Here is a 20,320-nt window from a genome sequence, read left to right as displayed (position 1 = left end):
AAAGTTACATATCACACATACGGTGGGGAAAATAATTATTTGATCCCCTGCAGATTTTGTAAGTTTGCCCACTTACAAAGAAATGAAGGGTCTATAATTGTTATCATAGCTTTATTTTAAATGATAGAGACAGAATATCAACCAAAAATCCAGAAAAGAAAAACAAATAATTAGGTTGCAGTTCAGTGAGTAAAATAAATATTTGATCCCCAAGCAAAACATGACTTAGTACTTGGTGGAGAAACCCTTGCTGGCAAGCACAGAGGGAAGACGCTTCTTGTAGTTGGTGACCAGGTTTGCACACATCTCAGGAGGGATTTTGGTCCACTCTTCTTTACAGATCTTCTCTAAATTCTTATGGTTTCTTCTCTGTCTCTTGGCAACTTGAAGTTTCAGCTCCCCCCATAAATTTTCTATAGATTTAAGGTCTGAAGACTGACTAGGCCACTCCATGATTATAATGGGCTTCTTCTTGAGCCACTCGTTTGCTGCCTTGGCGGTATATTTTGGGTCATTTTCATGCTGGAAGACCCATCCACAACCCAACTTTAGTGTTCTGGCTGAGGAAAGAAGGTTCTCATTCAAGATTTTACAATACATGGCCCCATCCATTGGCCCCTCACTGCGGTAAAGTTGACCTGAACCTTTAGCAGAGAACCAGCCCCAAAACATAATGTTTCCACCTCCATGCTTTACTATAGGAATGGTGTTCCTAGGGTTATAGTCAGCGTTTTTCTTCCTCAAAACAAGTTACCTCCTTAGCGGTATTTCCGAGTGTGGCTCGGGGGTTAACTTTCAGTACCAAAAGCGGTAACTCCAAGCCACACTCGGGATTACCCCGCAATGTTACTCACCTTCCCTGCAATCCCCCGCTGTCCTCCCCGCCGTCCTCACACTCTCTCCTCACTCTGTGCACAGCTGACGCAGGGGGGGTGGAACCGGTGGCAAATTCAAAAGTGTAAATACACAAATGAGATGATACAAAGCTGTGATCCCAACGGATTACACTGTATCATCCCATCTCACCACATGATTTCACCTGGTGACTTTTCCAGTGCCCTGCCTGTGCTTTTCCAGTGCTTTGTGCCTGGAAAATTTTGAACGACCATGGCATCCAAAAAGCGTTCTTTTTGCACAAAAGCGCTTTTAGACGAACTAGAAAACAGCGACAGCTAAAAGCGCTTTTGCGAAAAAAGAATGCTTTTTGGACGCCATGGCCATTCTCAATTTTCCAGGCACAAAGAACTGGAAAAGCACAGACAGGGCACTGGGAAAGTCACCAGGTGAAATTCTGTGATGAAATGGCATGATACAGTGTAATCCGTTAGGATCACAGCTTTGTATCATGTCATTTAGTGTATCTACATTTTTTAAATTGCCGCCGGTTTCACCCCCCTGCGTCGCAACCAGAACCAGGTGCCACCATCGGCTGGGAGGACAGCGGGAGTACGGTAGGGGAGGACAGCGGGGGATCGCAGGGGAAGGTGAGTTTTTAAATATAAAACAACAGATTTCCATGCATAAGAATGTACTTTTAGCACAGAAATCTGGGCATAATCAGACCGCCAGGGAGGTTAATGCCAAAGGGCTCAATTTTAGTCCCATCTGACGATAACACTTTCTCTTAATCCTTCTCTGAAACATTTATGGCTCGTTTCCACTGAGCTTTCTGGTACAGTTCGGTTCGGTACGGTACGCTATTTATGCCTTTTCCATTATGAATGGTACCCTAATTCCGAACCGTACCGTACCACTTTTTGGTACCCTTTCGTTGGGGTACCAAGCACATTAGTACCGTACCAACAGGGTGGAGCTACACTCTGCAGAACTTGGTTGATTGGTTGACAGAGAATCGTCTATCAAAGCTTTCCTGCTAAACCACACCTATCATGAAAGGGTACTATTGGCAGTGGAAACGCAATGTGTACCGTTCCGAACCATACCGTACTGAACCGAACCGTACCGTACCACTCAGTGGAAACGAGGCATTAGATGTTCATTGGCATGACTGTACATGTGCCTTCTAGAGAAGGGATCCTCGCTGTTTGGAGGAAGAAAAATGTTGACTATGACCCCAAGAACACCATCCCTACAGTCAAGCACGGAGGTGGAAACATGATGCTTTGGGGCTGTTTCTCTGCTAAGGTTAGAGACAGACTTTTCCACATTGATGGGCCAATGGATGGGGCCATGTATTGTAAAATCTTGGATGAGAACCTTCTTCCCTCAACCAGAACACTGAAGATGGATCTTCCAGCATGACAATGACCCAAAACATACCACCAAGGCAACAAAGGAGTGGCTCAAGAAGAAGCACATTAAGGTCATGGAGTGGCCAGCCTCCAGACCTTAATCCTATAGAAAATTTATGGAGGGAGCTGAAGCTTCGAGTTGCCAAGCGACAGACAAGAAACCTTAAGGATTTAGAGAAGATCTGTAAAGAAGAGTGGACCAAAATTCCTCCTGAGATGTGTGCAAACCTGGTCACCAACTACAAGAAACTTCTTACCTCTGTGCTTGCCAACAAGGGTTTCCCCACCAAGTAATAAGTCATGTTCTGCTTGGGGATCAAATACTTATTTTACTCACTGAATTGCAACTTAATTTATAACATTTGTATCATGTGTTTTTTTTCTGAATTTTTGGTTGATATTCTATCTCTATCATTTAAAATACATCTATGATAAAAAAAATTATAGACCCTTCTTTTCTTTTTAAGTGGGCAAACTTACAAAATCTGCAGGGGATCAAATCATTAATTTCCTCACTGTAACTTCAGAGTTGGATCATAAACAATAATTGTACAAACAATAAATATTTTAAAAAATACAATGTACGGGCTATAATAGTCAGCAATAGTCAATAAGTGCTAAATACATCCACTGTAAAATATCTATATTTATAAATGTATCAATATAGCCAGAGAGGAGGGAGTAGGGGCGGGACTGAGCCAAGCTCTTTGTGTCCCAAAGACACAGAGAGGTAGCTCCACAGCGAGCACGCTCAAGTGAATCCATAGCAAGCGGCTTGCTATAGGGGCACTCAGCATGGGGAGGAGCACAGAGCACCCGCGGGGAACCCGAGAAGAGGAAGTTCCGGGCTGCTCTGTGCAAAACCACTGCACAGAGCTGGTAAGTATAACATGTTTGTTATTTTAAAACAATTCAAATTGTACCTTTAATATTACTTTAAGAATGTTGTCCATCATTCTTTGGAATGAATGTAGGGCCCCACTTAATAAAACAAAGCGTGGCGATGTACTTTGTGGGGCCCATCCTTTCTATCAACTTCTTTGAGCTTCATGAACATGGTAAGGGCTTTTCCTTTGCTTTGAAGTTAGACTGAATCATAGTGACATGGTGAATTTGATTAGTATGGCCAGGTAATTCTAAAACATCTCTTGATTTTTTTGCGAGGAGTTTATCACCTCCTGAATCTGAGTAGCAGACAGGGTCTCCGACAACCTTTGGTCTACCGTTCAGTGGAGCAACTTAGGGTTGTTTTTGCTGAAAGAGTCTCACAATCTTTCATAGCAAATACAGCCGGCTACTTGGTATATTCTTGAGGATAAATCTTTATTAGCTACATGTAGAATACCACATTGTACAAGCTGCTAACGCATTTCGGCTAATGCAGCCTTCCTCACAGCATCATCTTCAGGAGTATACCAAGATTCTTTGTATTTGGAGCTGAACATCCTAGCCAGAGCATCGGTCTCCAGCCTTTGAACATCTCGCGTCTCGACTACTGCAATTCCCTTCTCGTTGGCATACCTCTACACAGGCTATCCCCCCTTCAATCCATCATGAATGCTGCCGCCAGACTCATCCACCTTACCAATCGCTCAGTGTCCGCTGCTCCCCTCTGTCAATCCCTCCACTGGCTTCCGCTCACCCAACGAATTAAATACAAAATACTTACAACATCTTACAAAGCAATCCACAGCCTAGCCCCTAGCTACATCACTAGCCTCGTCTCAAAATACCAACCTAATCGCTCTCTTCGTTCCTCTCAAAACCTCCTGCTCTCTAGCTCCCTCGTCACCTCCTCCCATGCTCGCTTTCAGGACTTTTCCAGAGCCTCTCCAATCCTATGGAACTCCTTAGCCTTATCTGTCCGATTATCTCCTACTCTATTAGCTTTTAGGCGATCTCTGAAAACCCTCCTTTTCAGAGAAGCCTATCCTACCAACACCTAACAAATGTATCTCCATTTTCTCCATTGACCCTCCCTTCTAGATTGTAAGCTCTAACGAGCAGGGCCCTCTAGTTCCTCCTGTTTCGAACTGTATTGTAACTGTATTGTCTTCCCTCACATTATAAAGAGCTGCGCATACTGTTGGCGCTATATAATAATAATAATATTAATTAAATACAGCAGTTGAGCTGGGGTATATTTTTGTTTTAGCCTCATAATTCTTCCAGAGTTTTATTAGGTAAACATGTTATATTTGGATGGAGCTTTCTCTTTCAAGGCTCGTATACCTGGTAGTTGACAACACAGATTTTTTATTTAATCTTATATCCTTGCCATACATTTACTTTCTAAAGTAGGCTCCAAAACTAAAAATGTTTTCAGTTCAAAGGTTCTAAATTTTAGCATTAACCCAAATTTTGGGCATGGTGGCCACCATCATGCATCTGAGCAATGTTCTGGATTACACTTTTGTGAGGTGTGGCCTCCCATGTTTCCCTGGCATTGTCCAGGTTGGTCATTAAGCACACCACCTGAAACACACTTAGGCCTATTTCACACGGGTGCTCCGTATGTCGGTATATCACCCCATCCGTTTGCGGATGATATACGGACATAATGCATGTCAATGGGATTGCGGATGTCGTCCGCTGATATCAGATTTGCGTCCTTTCAGTTCTGTTCCTTTTTTTGGAACGGAACAGAACCCTATTTTTCTTCCGTTTAAAAAAACGGAAAGGACGCAAAATCGGATGTCAGCGTTGTCATCCGCTGACATCCGCAATCCCATAGACATACATTATCTCCGTATATCATCCGCAAACGGATGGGATGATATGCGGACATACGGACCGGGTGTCATCCGTGTCCGTAAAAAAAAAAGTGCCGCAGCGGATCGAAATACGGTCCGCTGCGTGTGAAAGAGGAACCTGCAGAAAGGTTCATAAAGAAAAAAAAAACTTGTGTGATCCAAAAACACCTTCTGTGCAGCAAGATCACATAGTGATCTTAAAGTGGTTAAAAAATAAATAAAACAAATACATTTAAAAACAAAGCTCCGCTCTCTCTACAGAATTGAGCATATCCCTGCTTTCTTTTCAAATTTCACCTTCTGAAGGCTTGATGATTTGAAAATTGAGTTACTTTTTTTTTAAATCTGCCAGATCAACAACTGGCATACATCTGTACTTGTGGTTACATGGACAAGGAAAGCAACAATGTGTGAAAACCCTGCAGAACAAAGCTGTATGCTACAAAGTGTTTGCTCTGGCCAGGTAGAGGCAATCTAATATTTTGCAACATACTTTATCCGTACGATTATTTTATGCCTGACTAGGAGAATAACACCATGCCCCCGTCCTGTGTGTTAGGAGAACGCCTTCTGATGAGACACTAATCAGCCTTTTTTGGTGATGCGGGATGGGTGATTAAAGGGGGTGAAATCTGGACTGTCGGGAGGGGAGAAAAAAAAAAGGAGTTAAATGAGAAATGGAGGATCCTGCTGGGCTTTGGAGTATGTCTGGAGCTGCTTTTAGCAAATCATAGTCTCAGCAGTAGGTTAGCACAAAAAAAAAAAAAACTAAAACCCCTCTGCCTTAAAAATATATGTATTTATGTATGAAGGAAGGAATTGTCAGCAGCTCTTTACTGCTGGTTTCTGTTGAATTTTTTTTCTCTTCACCTGCTTTGCCTTTACTAGTCCTTATTTTATTGTCTTTATTTTTTTTAATATATGACCTCTTTTATATAAGCCTCTTTTGTGCTTGTCCCCTGTCCTAGTAGTCACTCGCCGCCCCTCCATATCCCATTTATTTTATTCTTTAACATTCCCCCCCCCCCCCCCCCCCCCTCAGAAATTAGTGCCAGTGTGCAGGAAATGAGTATATAAAATTGTGATAAAATGTTCCATTGAAATTGCTTTTGAATTTTCGCCTTCAATTGCAGTGAAATGAAATTGTTCGCTTTCTCAGGAGCTGTTTTGTTTTTGACCCCTTTTTGTGAAATCTCAAAGGAAACAAACATATTCCCATCTTTTATAGTAATCAAATTTATCTGGCATCTCTCAGCCTCTTGAATTACTTATGCTACAGTTGGTCAGCTCCAGGAAGGTTTTAGATGTTATTTATTTATTGTTTCAAAGTGAGGGGTTTTGACACGAGGTCCCCGCATAATCCTCGGGGAGACGTAAAGAAGGGGAAAAAAATATAACACGCTTTTTTTTTTTTTTTATTCCCGCTATCTCTTATGTATGCTTTTTTTTTTTTGAGGAGATAAAATATGCTTGTGTTTTAAGGGAAGGTGCTTGGAAGATTGCTTCTTGGAATTTTGAATTACGGTTCTACATGTTTCTTAACCTCTTCAGGGTCCAGAGTGCTTGTTTCCCACCAAAATCCGCTGTCTAATGCATTTATAACAAGCGGTTAACCAGACCCAAAGGTTGCTGGGTAATCCCACAAACGCTTGTACATCATAAATGATACATTAGGGTAACCAATACTTAAGCAAGCCCTCTTTAAATTCAAAATTACAACCGATATGCACCTATCTCATGAAATACAGAGGAGCCAATATGTAATTGACCTGAAGTAATCCATTGGGTCATCTGTAATGACTGATAGGCCGGTTAGCTTTCTATGGAAAATCATTAAGGATTCATGCATTAGCTGGAATAGTGAAACCACTTAGAAATATGGCAATATCTGGGTCTTACTGCTCTATTGGCAGCTGTATTGATTAGCGTGTAAACGTGCAATACAAACACTGTATTTATTAGAAAATGAAGTGTTTACATTGTATCCCTATGATGGCAGAATCAATGGAAGTGGAATAGGAAATGTTTACCTTGGAGAGAAGGGACAGAGTGTAGGGAAATGAATGGGAAGATAGGGGTTATATATATTACAGATGTTTCCCATATAATCCAATAGTGGCACTAGCTTCAAAACAATGGTAAATGCTGTTGGTATTTTCCATGTGGCTGATTTTTGCCCTACTCATGCCTTATAGAAATGAACTATAAGAGCATGGAAGTGTCTGCTACCCCTCTGTTCTGATCCCTCCACTGGCTGCTGCTCACCCAATAAATTACATTCATAATACTAACAATAACTTACAAATAACATAACTTCTTTTTTAATATACATGTTGCTTGGTCCATAGCTGCACCGGCTTTAGATATACATGTTCAGGGTTTGCTCCCCCAATTTTTTGCTTGTTTATTATGTATTCGGTCTGACCAGACTTCTGGGGTTGAGCACCCCACCCCCCACACACACCTGTACTCTATCAGTGTCCACTATCAAGTAGATATAGGAGGAGTCCTTTGTAGTGCATTAGCACATCTATCCCAGCAAGGAGTGTTGTCTCCAAGGGTTAGAGAGGCTGGACTCACCCCTTTTTTATGGATAGTGTAGGACCCACTGACAATGGGGTACTTTGACGCAGTGGTGGGCTTGAGCACGATATGGCCATATGGTGGGACTAAACCCCCATTTTTATTTATGGATTGTCTCCATATTTGATAGTCATTTCTTTTGCCTGTGTGCGCTATTCTTTTTTAATATACATGTTGCTTGGTCCATAGCTGCACCGGCTTTAGATATACATGTTCAGGGTTTGCTCCCCCAATTTTTTGCTTGTTTAATAACTTACAAAGCCATCCACAATTCAGCCCCCAGCTACATCAATAGCCTAGTCTCAAAGCACAAAACAAATGATTCCCTTTGTTCCTCCCAAGACCTCCTGCTTTCTAGCTCCCTTGTCATCTCATCTTAGGACTTCTCCAGAGCCTCTCCCATCCTCTGGAATGCTCTACCCAAATCTGTCTATCTCCTACTCTGCCCACTTTTATACGATCCCTAAAAACTCATCTCTTTCCTATTCTGCCCCCACCTAACAACTGTACATTTATTTTCTTCATCAGCCTATTCACCACAATTATTACCTTTCGTATCTCATGACCTCCCTTTTAGATTGTAAGCTCTAATGAGCAGGGCCCGCTGAGTCCTCCTGTATTAAATTGTATTGTAATTGTACTGTCTGCCCTTATGTTGTAAACTGTTGGCGATATATATGCATGGAGAGTTTATGCGTAAACCGTTGGCGATAAATAAATCCTGTATAATAATAATACTAATAATGAAAGACAGTGTGCATGTACACATTTGCTGATGCTCCTTTAAAGGAACCTTTAAAGGTCTGCTTGACCATTAAAAGGAAATTAACAGGTTAGAAACTGCCCTTTCCACTGCCACTTACCTTCCATTTACTCACCAGCCAGAGAACTGTGCAATGCCCAGTATTTTCAGGCATAGGGCAACTTGTGACTCTCTCCTCTTGCACCCATGATGCATCACTGGGTGTCAAAGTGGCCAATCCCTACAACTGATTGCCCTTACTTGGGAGTGATGTAAGGCTCCTTAATCCTGTGTAAGCTTCAGCCAGACTAACCTGGAACTTTATACAGGAATTTTGGAGGGAGGGGGCAATATTGGGTGTTGGGAAACACTGGAAGATGTGCTTTAAATTCATTGCAACATGGGGGAAGGCCAGACATGTACACAAGCTTACATCTTAGGAATCTGTGTTACATTTCAAACTTTTAAAAGTAAAGAGCTTAAGAGCAGGCAAAACAAATTACCTATTATGACCCCAAGCAAAAAGAGAGCACCACTCCAAGCGCTAACACAAAGCTACCCAACGACTACTTTCCTGTCAGGTGCTGGCCTGCGGGGCTTGTCCAGCCAACTAAAGCAAATTAACGGGGGATATAGGAAGTCGCACACCGACGATCAGCCTGGTCACAGTATGAAAGAAGACAGCTTCAGCTTGTCTCCTCTGGAAGCCACGCCCCTCTGATGCATCCCCCTCCCCACAGGCTTAGCCATAAAGATCATAGACCGGCTTACTTTCGGTATTTGGGTACTCCCTTCTGTTCAACAGAAGACAGTTTAACAATCAGCTTCTGTCGAACGGTCATCCTGGAAAACCAGCATTTGACTGGTGCTTGCAGCCAATGACTGCAATGCTGATCAGTGTATTCTGACCAGAGAGTACCCGCTGTCCAGGACTTTCTTTTCTCAGAGACTAGGTGCAGGTACTCCCCCCTTTCAAATTACCCCTTGTCTACTCCGCTACCCACCTCTAAACACCATCCTTTGTCCCACCCACTACCCACCTTCCAGTACTGCCCCTTTAGAGAATACAGAAGCAATTATCGTTTTATGGTGCTAAGTAATTTGTATGGAAGTTTGTAATGTTAATAAAAAAAGCAGTAAAACAGATCCTCTATAGCCAGTAACAATATACCCCCCCCCCCAGCAACAATACACCTCCTGCAACAAAATACCCCCCCCCCCAGGAACAATGGACCAACCCCAATACCAATAGACACCGCCACCAACAATAATAGAGCCCCGATCAGCCAGCAAAAAAAAAGAATCCCTCCCTCAACTGTAAGTCTCTCCTAGCAAAAATTTAACCCCCAGCAACATTAGACCCTCCCCTCCAAGCATCAACAGATCTAACAACCAGCAACAATAGACCTCAACAGCAACAACAGACCCCCCTGCAAAGATAGATCCCCCAAAGCCACAGTAGATCTCGCAGCAGCCAGCATCATTAGACCCGCTAGCACACCCTAAGACTCCTTGAGGTGCCGGAACTGCATTCCCCCACGTGTCCATGTATAACTTGCTTTACAGATTCCCTCAGTTCCCTGAACTTGCCTAGCCGCCTCAGCTCTCCTAGTCCTCCAAACTCACTTAACTGTCCTGTGGGTAAGGAATCTCTCCTCCAACATGGAGCGAAAACCTCTACTAATGGGAGTACGCCTTTCTCCTGGGGGAGCACACACCTGTTTCCTGATAGGAGCCCTAAGCTTTGGCCAGGCCTCGCTTATAATGAGTGTGTCCACTGCACCCTTACACGGTCTACAGGTCTCCAGTAAGACCTGGACACTGGATCCTGTTTAAAACTGTAAGTCCCATACCTTAATATCATTGTGTTGAAACCCAAAATACAGCAAAAGGAAGGTATGAAAAGTAGACAAATATACCTGACAAAATAAGGAGTAATCCGATGCCTGCACATAATCCTGTATATTACATGTAGAAAATACCAAAAAAAATCAATTTTTAAAAGGAGGAAATTCCTTTTAAAGAAGAATGTACATTATTTGAGGCCTTCATTAAGGAAACGTAGTGGCCGTAAAGAGACAGACGGGACTGCTGCAAAGAAAGAATGCATGTGAATTATCCTGTATGTCCCTTCAAGCAGATATCTGTACAATGCTTTATATTAGAGACGGCAGCAGACTGCCTGGAGGCTTCTTACAGCACTTGAATATCTTACCTGCTCCTCCTACAGGAGAACAAATGCCATCTTCAAAAATATTTATTTCCAACACTCAAAGGGGCTGATTTCCTAAAATTGTGACCTTACCTACAAGGGAGCAGACCAATGACAATGCAAGGAGGAAAATCTAAAGCTAATATTGCAAAAGAAAAGAAAATCTGCTACTGTAAAAGATTTTTGGATATTGTCGGGTGATTCATCTCATGAGATTGACGCCCAATTCAAGGCTGCCCCTTTCCTCCTCCATCTTTTCTTTTTTTCTTCTTCTAGTGGGTCCATTGATGTCACAGGTCCTTTCACATCTGTGTTGGTGAGCGGTCCTTACTCCTGGTCTGCAGTGGACAGTATCAGAGAAGAGATTAGTATTTCGGCAAACAATGTAGAAGAAATGGCTGCACTCCAATATAATCAAGATTCAGGTTTATTGACCGAACATCCCAATGTGGCAAACAACAGGTAGACGCGTTTCACACACTAGTATGTGTGCTTAATCATTTTGGTATTTCGGCAAAACCGAATTTTTCTCCGGTACCAACTTTTTTTATTGAAATGCAGACAACTATATATATATATATTATTAACTCAAAGATTAGTAAAAAACATTTTCTAAATGTCTACAAATGCTAGCCTTCAGTTTTTTTTTTATGTGAAGAGGGCTTTAGAGGAAAACCTTAAAGTGGTTGTAGACACATGTGACACAGTGAAGTGACTGGCATCAGGTAATACACAGAGAAGTAACAAAATCTCCTACATAAGTTGTACCTGTTTGTCTGCTCCCCTCTCTTCTCTACAGCCGTTCAAAGTCCAGAATTTATACAACTTGTCTGAGCTCTCAGAAAACAGGGGGCAGGGAGCTGAAATTACACTCTGTAGAGCTCAGTGAGGAGAGCTTTGAGAGCTGATTGGAGGGAAAAGACACACATCCCCTTCACACAGCACTCAGGAACAAAGCTGAGGCTGTCAATCACAGGCTGTGTGTTGGGACTCCCTCCTATGTCACCTTTTTTCTCCTGGTGTCAGGAAAACTTGTCAGAAGGGACTCATGCAGGCAGCAGACAGAAATGACACTTAACCTGTATACACACTATACAACTTTTGTTGTTAGATTTCTTTTAGATTTACCTTCAACTGTGTAGTGCAAGGGCCTGCCTGATTGCATACAAATTGAAAGTGTTTGGGTTTGATCTCATATTATATGGTTTTGGTAAATCTAAAAGAAAAAATCTAAAGAAAATTGTATAGTGTGTATCCAGCTTTAGTGCTCTGGATAGAGACAAGTACACACTATAGAAGGATATGCTTTGTTCATATTTCATGCCTAAGGTTTACAGCCACTTAAACACTACTAGAGCCTAGTTATAAATATATATCTGCTCTTAGGGTGGATAGGGATTTTTTTAATTTTAATACAGTTAAAACATTTGAACATGTTTTCTAAAAATGGTAAATAATTATGCATAGAATTCTGTCCTTAACCACTTAAGCCCCGGAGGATTTTCCTGCTAAAAGACCAGGGGGTATTTTGCGATTCGGCACTGCGTGACTTTAACGGACAATTGCGCGGTCGTGCGACGCTGTACCTAAACGAATTTGACGTCCTTTTTTTCCCACAAACAGAGCTTTCTTTTGGTGGTATTTGATCACCTGTGCGATTTTTTGATCACGCGCTATAAACAAAAAAAGAGCGACAATTTTGCAAAAATAGCAATATTTTTCAAATTTTTTTTATATGAAATTCCCCCCAAAAAAAATGTAAAAATCAAAATTTTTTAACATTTTTGGCCAATTTGTTTTATCCTACCTATGTTTGGTAAAAAAAATCGCAAAAAGCGTATTTTGATTGGTTTGCGCAAAAGTTATCGCGTTTACTAACAAAGGGAAAGATTTTTGTCATTTTTGTTGTTTTTTTTTTTAACGCGTAATGGCGGCGATCTGCGATTTTTTTTTACTGCGACATTGGGGCGGACAGATCGGACCCTTGACTGACATTTTTGACACTTTTGGGGTTACCAGTGACATTTCTACAGTAATCAGTGCTATACATATGCACTGTTACTGTAAAAATACACTGGCAGTGAAGGGGTTAACTTTATTTGGGAGGGAGGGGCTGTGTGTGTCCCTAGGGGCGTGATTCTTACTGTGATTGGCTGTGGCTCTAGCTGTAAGGACACTGATCAACGGATCTACATACTAGATCCGTGTAATCAGTGTCTTTACAGCGAGGAGAATGACAGGCAGCTTGTTTACACAAGCTGCCTGACATTCTCCCTCTTCCCCCGACGATCGCCGAGTGGCCGGCGGACATCGGGTCCGCTGGTCACACGCGCGGGGGGGTGCGTGACCGCGCGGGAGCGGGAGCGCGCCTCCGCGGGCGCGCGCTCGCTCCCCAGACCCTCCCAGGCTAGTGACGTTAATTAACGTCACTCTGCCTGGCAGGGGCTGACCGCCGCAGTAAATCTACTTGCGGCGGTCGGCAAGCAGTTAAGTAAAACAATTCATATTTAATTCTATCATCTGTCTGCTATGTATATAATCTTTTATTTTTTTTTAGTACCTTATGATACGTAAAATATATATCTTTTGTTTTCATGTTTATTTCAAAGCTGGAGGCTTTGTTTTGCCACTTTTAAATATATGTATGCAATAATGAAAAAGCGGACTTAATTTAATATGCTTTACAAATATTTCTCTTACTTTATTTAGAGTGTAAAACAATAAAAACATGCATTAAACAGAGTATTAATTAAAAATTCAGGATGCCAAACAACACACCATTACGCATGTGAAAGATTATACATGAAAATGTGCATCCAGCTACATAATTTCCTGTAGCATCATTTCCTGTCCTGAGCTCATGAACCAGTCCAAAAAGTTAATTTGCATATTAATAGGGGAGGTCTAGCTTCTAAAATAATTCAATTTTTTTTTATATTTTTGCTATAAAAATCCCTGAAATAGCCATAGCAACACAGCATGTGATAATGAAACAGCACATTTAATTTATTATGCTTTACATATATTTTTCTTACTTTAATTAGAGTGTGAAACAATAAAAAAACATGCATTAAACAGAATATTAATTAAAATTAATGATGCCAAACAGCACACCACTATCCATGTGCAAGAATATACATGGAAGTATGCATCCGACTAACTTGAAAAGTTCACAACAATCAACATGCCACCGGACTCTGGGCAGCCTTGCTGTGAAATGTGCAGATTTATATGCATGCAGTTGTGGGCCAGGCCAGTAATTTCTTTGAAAAATCTGTGGAAAATTGCACCTTTGTTATGTGCGAATATTGATAAAGGGACATAAAAGCGCACACGTACACGGTCTGCGAAGCTTTGTTCTACTGAAATCAAATGAACAGCAAGTGACCTTCAAACCAATTAAGAAACACAAGTATTTTCATGTATTTTTATTCCTTTATGGCCTTCTTCACCCTTATTTCTGGGAGCAGTCCCAAGTGGTAAAGTCTCTGTAAATATATATATATATATATATATATATATATAAATATATATATATATATATATTGTGTTTCCCCGCAAATAAGACCGGGTATTATATTAATTTTGTCTACAAAAACACACTAGGGCTTATTTTCAGGGGATGTCTTATTTTTTTACAGTATGTACAATGACGATCTTAAAGTGGTTCTAACCTTAACCATTTGCCGACCAGCCACCGCCTATATACAGCGGGAGGTCGGCAGGTTCCCGCAAATTGCCGTACCTGTACTGCGGTTTGCAGGAGCGATCCTGGGGGCGTGTGCATGCCCACTCGCCAGCGGGGAAACCGATCCCTGGGTCCGGCAGCCGCGATTGCCACCGGGCACCCACGACCGCTCCCCGTGAAAAGAGAACGGCGGTCTGCTGTTGTAAACACAGCAGACCGTTGTTCTCTCAGGAATCAATGCAGAGCTCCTATTTAGGAACACAGGTCTCTGTATTGATTTCACAAGCCCATCCCCCTCACAGTTAGAAAACACACCCTCGAATACGGCAAAGGGAGATGCTGAGATCCCCGCTGAGATCAACACTGAAGCAGGGGTCGCTGACGTCCGCTGGGAGGAGAGGAGAAGATCTCCGGCGGGACACATGAGCAACCAGCTGTAAATAAGGTATTTTCAACAATAATGTTACAAAAGGAGACACACTGGACATACTTAAACCCCACTGAAAATCTGTGGAATGACTTGAAGACTGCAACCAAAAACAGTCACCATCAAATTTACCTGACAATGAAGGAACAGCAAGGTGTGCCAGAATGACTGTAGCAAGTTGAGTCTTGATGGATTGGCCGGCAAGGACCCTGTCTTGCAGTATGGGAACCAGCATGGAACGCACTTGGAGCCGTACTTACTGGATGTGACGTGAAGACGTGTCAGATGACGTATTTTGAAGCTTCTGCTTTTTCATCAGACCGAGCCAAAAGGACAATACAGAGCAGATGTATAAAACCACCCTACAAGATGCAGGTGGTGAAATAGCAAAAGATGGAAAATGACCCCAAACACCTCTGGTCACACAGCATATACTGTAGGTTTTAGCCCTCTGGTCGCTCTCTCTCTGGTAGGCAGACAGGCACAAGCAGCAGGTACCATTCTCTCTCTGGTTTCCTGCACAAGACTCTCTGTGACCATCTCTGCTGTAGTTGTGGCAGGTCCAGCTACAAGTCTGCTCAGCATTGCTTCCCCCCAGCAAATACCCGACTTTTCCCAGATTTACCCAAGAAACACTTAGGTCTCTCCTCTTAGGAGCAATTCAGATCTGATGAAAAAGCGGAAGCCTTGAAACACGTCATCTGACACGTCTTGACTTCACGTTCGGTACAACTCCGAGTGCGTTCCACCCTGGTTCCCATACTGAAAGACAGGGTGCTTGCCGGCCAATCCATCTACCCTGCCGGAACATCGCTGAACCAACTGTAAAACATCCTGGGGCTTCCCTGAGTGACCACGGACTTCTTTATTCACATGCTCATTGATCTTTATATTATGTGAGTAGCCAATTGGCTGATGTTTTTAATAAATTTCTTTTTGACTTAACTTTTTACACTCAGTCTGGCGCACCTTGCTGTTCCTTCGTTGTCTTTCAGAGAATAGAAAAAGATTCCATGAAGAAGCAGAAATATTCTGCGAAACACGTTGGATTATATGTACAATATGAAGCAAACACTAGCCTCATGACACACTTTCAAATTGTAACATTGAGCCACGGTGTCAAACATATGTTTGTATAAATTTGATGTTTTTATTTAATTTGTTTGTTTTTTTAACTATTTGTACAATAAAATATATATTTTATGACAATATCGTGTATGTGCTCACTTCAGTGCCAGCTCTACATCCCTAAAAGTCCTGCTGCCTCTTGGCCCTCGAGAGGCTTTTATCTGTTCTGTTCTCATCTACCCTTAGTGAAAATGGCCACTGTGAGAAGAACTGGGATCAGATCCAGGAAGTAAAGGGCGAAGTATTATTTTGCCCTTAGTGAAAATGGCCACTGTGAGAAGAACTGGGATCAGATCCAGGAAGTAAAGGGCGAAGGATTATTCTGCCCTTAGTGAAAATGGCCACTGTGAGAAGAACTGGGATCAGATCCAGGAAGTAAAGGGCGAAGGATTAATCTGCCCTTAGTGAAAATGGCTACTGTGAGAAGAACTGGGATGAAAAGAAAAGTAACATATGCAGAGAATAAAAAGCGAGCCATTATCTATAAGTATCTGTTTGTAGATTGCCATTACCACACATTTCTAAAGGCGCGATAGTTGTAAGTTTTAAGTTAAGGCCTGCTCGACTGCGCTAACAGCCATAGAACAACGTTGCTCCCGCCCCACGCTCCCAACTCCACTTGGCAGCGGGGATGCCAAAGCACGGGGCTGGCGGCCCGGAATCTCTCCCCGCTGAGAGAGAAGAACGGTCGGCTGTTGTAAACACAGCCGACCGTTCATCTCTCTGAAATTATCACAGAGCGCCTGTGATCCTTCTATATAGGAACACAGGTCTCTATGGTCATTTTACAAGCCCCTCCCCCCACTGTTAGTAAACACTCCCCTAGGCTTACATTTAACCCTTTGATCACCCACTAGGTTAACCCCTTCCCTGCCAGTGTAATTTTTACAGTAACAGTGCATATTTTTACTTGTCCCCCCAAAAGTGTCAAAAAGGTCAGTTAGGGGTCCGATCTGTGCGCCGCAAGGTCGCAGTCCCGCTAAAAATCGCAGATCGCGGCATTACTAATAAAATAATAAAATAAATAAAAATGACATAAATCTTTCCCTTAGTTTGTAGACGCGATAACTTTTGTTAACCAAGCAAAATACGCTTATTGCAATTGTTTTTACCGAAAATAAGTAGCAGAATACAAATTGGCCTAAAAGGATGAAAAAATGTGATTTAAAAACATTTTTTTGGGAATGTTATATAGCAGAAAGTGAAAAATATTGTTTTTTTTTTTTCAGAATTGTCGCTCTTTTTTTGTTTATAGGGCAAAAAATAAAAATTGCACAGGTGATCAAATAACACCTGTGGGAAAAAAAGGACATCAATTTTATTTGGGTACAGTGTCGCACGACTGCGCAATTTTCCGTTAAAATAACGCAGTGCGGAATCGCAAAAAATGGCCTGGTCATTAAGGGGGTAAATCCTTTTTCCGGTCAAGAACTTCTTAAAGGTGAAGTTCCTCTTTAAGAATTTATTACAGCATTAACTGATCTGTATTTTTTATTTTTTTTTTACAAAACACAGAGAATGGGAAACAATTATTGGATGTTAAAATGGCGACTATACACACCTTAAATTTAAGTGGACATTTAATAAATAATTTATTACAGCTTTGTCCTGAGGCTTTCATCAATTTTTCATACTTAATTGATAAAATATTTTGAAAGTTATTTTCCGCTATTTTGCAAATGTCCCCTCTGGTCATTCCTACTGCAACGCCATTTTGAATCTATAAGGATGAGGCAGTAATTAATATTCATTTTAAATATCTCATCTAGCGTTCCATGTTCTGGCTTCTCCAGCAATATTGCTTCACATAATTAATTTGAACTATGACTGCGAGCACACTTAGCGAATATAGCGAACCGTCGCTTAATACATTCCAGTATATGCTTATGTAGCGAATGGCAGAGAAAATATCTATAAGTTATATATTGATTCTGAGTTGGCATTCCTTCTGTTGCTTTTTACAAAGTGGACTATTAAATAGCTAATATCTAAATATCAAATAATAGTTACTGTCATGAACATACTTTTCATTAAACATTTGAACAGTTTTCTGCTTTTACACACTTGACTTTTCAATCATTCGTCCTCCTTCATTCATAGATCCTGTTTCATTCATAGAAGTTGTAGTAATAGCTCATATGAATGAAGGAGCTGAGCAGGAAAGGGCTGGACATAGTTGGGTGCTCTTGATGAGAGAGTGACAGCTCATCAGTTCTATTGAAAAAAATAAAAAATACAACACTGTGTGCTACCACAAAATTACAAAGTATATGAATAAATAATTATTTATGTGACTCACTTAAAGGGTGACTCCACTTTCATGGGAAAAAAGATCAGCAAATAAAAAAAACAACAATATAGCGTATACAAATGTGACACAAATCATATTGTCATTGAATGTTTTTAAAAATTACCTTTCCTTTTTAATCTGCAGCTGTTGTCATTTTTTGAAATTGCAATGCAATATGGCTACCTGGAGCTGTTCTGTACACAGAATGTATACTGACCACACCCCAGAAACATAATTTCCTGCTTGTGTGATTGGCTCACCAATTTTCCCAGAAGTCTGCCTACGATACAAGTCAGATTTCTGGCATCCCCTGCAACAAAAATGTCATTTTTGGTGAGATACTCCCAATAGGAACACATCTAAAGGGATCCAGGCCCAACAGCTTTCCTCATTAGAGCACTGCAGCTGCCACAGCTGATAGATAATTATGAAACCCCTCCCATTTGACCCACTCAGCACAGAGGAACAAACAATGATTTCTTCAGAATAACAAAAGGTAGGAATCTGCAACAAAAATTGTTAGAATCCCTGCAATGTACAGAGATCACCCAGAGGGGAATGTTTTTTTTCTCCACAAAAGTGGAGTTACGCTTTAACAACTTTCTGCCTGACATTTTGTCCTGAATGGACAAATGTCTTCCCAGAAGGTGCCGCTCGTGCGGCCGCGGCTTTGTTCACTGGATACAGCTGACGACTGATCGCTATACCGACCCGCTGCCAGTATCATGTGATCGCTGTGACCAATCACAGCAGATCACATGACAATTGTAAAAAATGGATGGCTTCCTTTCATGCCATTCATTGAATACAATTGTGTTGCTAGCTTTGATTGGTCACTGCGATCACTTGGTACAGAAAGGGACAATCACAGCCCATCTGTACCATGTGATTAGCTTTGGCTAATCACAGCAACACACACTGAATGAATCAGTTTCATTCAGTAAAAATGGTTGCTTATACCAATGAAATTCACTGGTATAAGCGATTATAATGTGCAAAAGAAAAAAGAAATTCTGATCACTTCCCTAGTTACTATATATATGTGTAAATATATATATTTTTTTACATATTGTCATCAGTCAGTGTCCCTGATCACCACCACACTTATTATAGGATAACGCTGTACTGCACTGGTGACAGTATGTAAAACAAAACAAAATTGTGAAAAACTATTTTTTTTTTAATTTTTTAATTTTCCCAAAAATTATGCCAAAAAAATTACAATTTTAAAAAACTTGTAATAATGCTTCTTACTAAATACCTTGGACTTCCAAAAAGGGGTCTTTTGGGGGGTATTTGTACTGTCTTTGTGTTTTCGGGCCTTAAGAAATTACATTTTCCAATAAATATACCATACTTTGTAGACTCTATGACTTTTCTACAGACTAAGGCTTCTTTTACACAGGCGGTGCACCCGACGTAGTCTATTCTGCTCAGCTAAGCAGGCGGATGACAGCTCTGTCTCCACTCTGTGTGCAGAGATGGAGCTGTCAGATCCCCACTCTCCTCTATTGGGAGATCGAATGAGAATGGACCGCCTGTCCGTTCTCATCCGATCCTATCCGATCCGATCCTCCAGACAGATGGAAAATAGGGTTTCCATCTGTCCGGATTTCACAGACAGGATCGGATAGCAGCGGGTGTCAGCGGAGATGTCTCTGCTGACACCCGCTGCTCCACAGGGATGCATGGAGCATCCGATCAGGTCCGCCTGAAAAACTGACAGGCAGATGGGATCAGAAAGCCGTGTCAAAGGGGCCTAAATATTATACAGTGAGTTGGGTATTTTCACCAAGGAAATGTAGCAGAATACAGTACATTTTTACCTAAATGTATGAAGAAAGATTATTTATCTGCAAAATGTTATAACAGAAACAAAGAAAAAAGTGTTTTTTCACAATTTTCAGTCTTTTTTTGTTTATTTAGCAAAAAAACAAAAACAAAAACCCAGAGATGATTAAATACCCCCAAAAGAAAGCTCTATTTGTGTGCAAAAAATGATACCAATTTCTTATGGTAACAGTGTTGCATGACTGCACAATTGTCATTCAAATTGTGACAGCGATGAAAGGTGAAAATTGGTCTGGGCAGAAAGGGGGTAAAAGTGCCCAGTATTAAAGTGTTTTAATGAGTTGCAGCAAAACACTGAATGTGTTTCCATACCAAAAACAATATACAGTGATAAATTGTTTTGCGCTACTCCGTGATAAATCGATAGCACATAAACAACTAGCATAAAAATATA

The sequence above is a fragment of the Pelophylax lessonae genome, assembly GCF_965119305.1.
Source record: "Pelophylax lessonae genome assembly, chromosome: 10".
NCBI lineage: Eukaryota > Metazoa > Chordata > Amphibia > Anura > Ranidae > Pelophylax > Pelophylax lessonae.
The sequence above is the reverse complement of the archived record's forward strand: the minus strand, read 5'-3'. Positions refer to the sequence as shown.